The sequence below is a fragment of the Elephantulus edwardii genome, unplaced genomic scaffold (assembly GCF_000299155.1).
Source record: "Elephantulus edwardii isolate Elephantulus edwardi_28Jun2011 unplaced genomic scaffold, EleEdw1.0 scaffold00469, whole genome shotgun sequence".
NCBI classification, from domain to species: Eukaryota; Metazoa; Chordata; class Mammalia; order Macroscelidea; family Macroscelididae; genus Elephantulus; species Elephantulus edwardii.
The window spans coordinates 178,144-181,700 of NW_006400219.1; positions in this window are offsets into that span (position 1 = coordinate 178,144).

Below are 3,557 nucleotides of genomic sequence, written 5' to 3' on the forward strand. Positions count from 1 at the left end.
GGTAAGAAATGGCATTGTAATGCATAAGAGTATACATGACACAGGAAAGTGATTTGTTATACAAATATACACATTTTACTATTCCTTCCACTCTCATAAAACTTTCACTATATCATGATTAGAAAAACTAGACAAAATAGAATCTCTTCTGATGGATGACCTTGATTGCACTTGACACTCAGATTTTACTTTTAAGATTCAAATTTTTGAACATTTGCTTGGTATTCTCTAGTATTAGTGCTTAGATGCTTAAACATCTATTGCTAAACTCTCTTTGACTTCTTCTCCTTTCCTGCGTTACCTATTTACTGTTGCTGCTGCTGCTTTTTTTTTTTCTTCAGCTATTGCTGGGGTCTATCCTTTTTTTTATCCTCCTTATACTCTTATCAATCTTCCATTTTCCTATTTCTTCTTCCTGTTTCCTATTCTCTAGTCCAAACTAATCTCTTAATAGAGTTTCTTCTGTCTCAATTCATAGTTGACCTAAAGCATGCTTGTATTATTTTTTTAAACCTCAGGCCAGTTCGTAATTGTTTTTGGTTGAACATTCTTATAGGTTGTATAGCCCTGGTGTGTCCACTTGCCGTACAGAGGTAACTTGTGTTTGCTGTGAAGCTGAACACTGTGACACCGATGTGTCAAATGTGATTATGGTTACCCACGGTGGACAGAGTTTGGCGGGGCTCCCCGGTCAATACCAGCTTGGAAGCAGGAGTGGCATCCACTTCCATAAGTAGCTTGCCTCAGGAAACCCTATGAACCTGGAGAAAGAATGAAAGCTATTCAAGGGTAAAGGACTTTCGTTCATAGGGTTACTAAGAGTCACCTATGACTGGTTGGCACTTAACAACAACAACAACAACAACAACAACAAAAGTGTGAATTGACTTAACTTCATGCATTAGATTTCAATTGCTCTTATATTTTAGGGAGTGATAAGAGTTGTTGGTTTAGTTGGGCACAGTCTAGTCAGAACTGACCCAAATCTGACCCTCCAGTGAGTTTCCTGAGGCAACAAATTACACAAGAGGAGATAGCCATTGTTTTCCTGCTGAGCAGCTGTTTTAAACCACATATCTTTGTGTTGGCAGGCCAAATGCTTACCACTAAACATACAGAACTCACTCAAATCCAACTCAATGTCATTGGGTCAGAATTGACTCATAGCACCTTCCAGTGGGTTTTTAGAGACTTTAGAGAATGTCTATCTTTCTACCACATAGCAGCTGTTGTAATTCAAATGCCACAAAAATGCCAACTCTTGTTTATCTACACAACTCCCTACCAGCTATGCAATCAAAGCTCTCTTGTTATAAGAATAGAGGTAATATAATATAGATCTCTTTGTCTATTACTTGAATTGATAGAAAAATTTCATTCTATAGTATTTGAAAGGTTAGACATCAATTTTGCATGCCTTGTCTCAATGTTCCTTACAGTAACCCTATCTAAAGGCAGCAAGCATAATTATGAAATGAGACTTGACTAATCATCAGCACTTGACATCAGTAACCATTTCTTCTTTATTAAAGCATTTCCCCGCCTTTTCTTGTTTACTACTTTTCTGAGAGCTGCTTCCTTTTAGTGTCATTTTTGGGGATACATTATTTAATAGCAATATAATTACATATTAGAATAATCCAACACTATTTCAAGTCCTTTCCCCCCTCTTCTCTTCATTCTATCACTCTAGCTCATTTTACCACTTATATGGCTCCAGATTAATTTTTTTTTCAATTTCACATAGATAAAATGAGTAAACCAGTTCATTCTTATTCTTGGATACTCCTCAAAACCCTCAAATCTGAGGAGAAGAAACAGGTACACATTGATTTCTGATCCCTAAGAGTTGGTGGGGTGGAGGGGGGAAGGTTTTCAGTCAGTGTTCCTGGGATTTCCCCAGACCCACTCAGGAGCTTTGACTTCTAAGGGAGGACACAACCCATTAAATAAATTTATGGACAAACCCATTAAAAACCCAAATAAATCCCATTTATTTCACTTATGTCTAGGAAAAACACAGAGGATCAAACAGTAAGAAAGAACAAAACAAGAACTTTCCTAAAAAAGATGACTATATCAAGGACTCAATGAATACATCAGACAGAAAAGCAAAATAGATATTCTAACATGTAATTACAAGAACTTAAGTTACAAATAATGTAGGAAAGAGTTTAAACTATATGTAAAGCAACAGTAAATGGAGGAATGGGGGAATCATCACAAGACAGAGCATACAACTAATACAGTACTATAAAGAAACAGAAAAGCATAAAAATACAATCTAAAATATCAAATGGCAGAAATTCTCCACTTGTTGGAGACAAATAAAACACAGAATAGATGAGATGGAGCAAAGAATCAATGAGATGAAAGAAAAGAATATTAATGAGAACTTATGAGAAAGGTAAAAAAACAGTGAGAAAGGGAAAGAAAATGAAGAAAACATTAGAGTGATGTAAGACAACATCAAGTGGAAATATATATATACACATGATTGGAATTCTAGAACAGGAGGTCTTAAAAAAACACATGGAGAAAAGTGTGGAAGAAATACTAGAAGAAAATTTTCCATATATAATGAAAGATGAGGAAATACACATTCTAGAAGCTTAGTGACTCTAAATATATTGGATTCCAAAAGGAAATTATCAAGATATATGGAGGTAAAATTCTCCAAAATGCAAGACAATGATAGAATACTAAAGGTAGTGATAAATAAAGGAAAAACAAAGGGGAAACAATTAGATTAAATTCTGGCTTCTTAGCAGAAGTCGTATAAGAAAAAAGACAGTGAGATGGCATATACACAAGGGTGAAAGAAAACAAGTGCTAGCCAAGGATCTTGTACAAATATGGAGGAGAAATAAGGTAACTTGCAGAAAAGCAAGAACCTATGGAATTTTTAAAAACTGCTCCAGTTTTACAAGAAGTAATAAGGAAAATCCTATAAAGGAAAGGGGATGGGCCAAAGTAACCAGCAACAACAGATAAAGTAATATAATGGCGAGAATAAAATCTGGCCTATCAATAATCATGCTGTAAAGGGCTTAAATATACTAATTAAAAGGGGGGAGGGAGCATAAAAGCATAGCAGAAAAGTAAAAAGACCCTAAAGCCCATCAATATGTTACCTACCAAAAAGAGATACATTTAAGAAATGAGGAGAAAGATGGGGGGAAAATATACTAAGCAAATGGCATCCAAAAGCAAGCTGAATCTCTGATAAAATATACTTCAGGATGAAAACAGCTGTAAGACATAAGGAAAGACATTCTATAATGATTAAAGATGCAATAGATAAAAAGAATGTAACCTTTATTAACATCTGCACACTTAGTGATAGACCAGCAAAATACATGAAACTAAGGTTAAAAGATTTGAAGAAAGAAGTAGACACATATCACTTCAACACATCACTCTAACCAAAGGGCAGGTAAACTCAAAAGAAATTCAACAAAGATGCAGATTAACTAAACTTTACAATCATCCAACTCAACCTCATAGACTATTCAGGGTACTTCACTTAACTAAAAAAATTTAATTTCTTCTCAAGT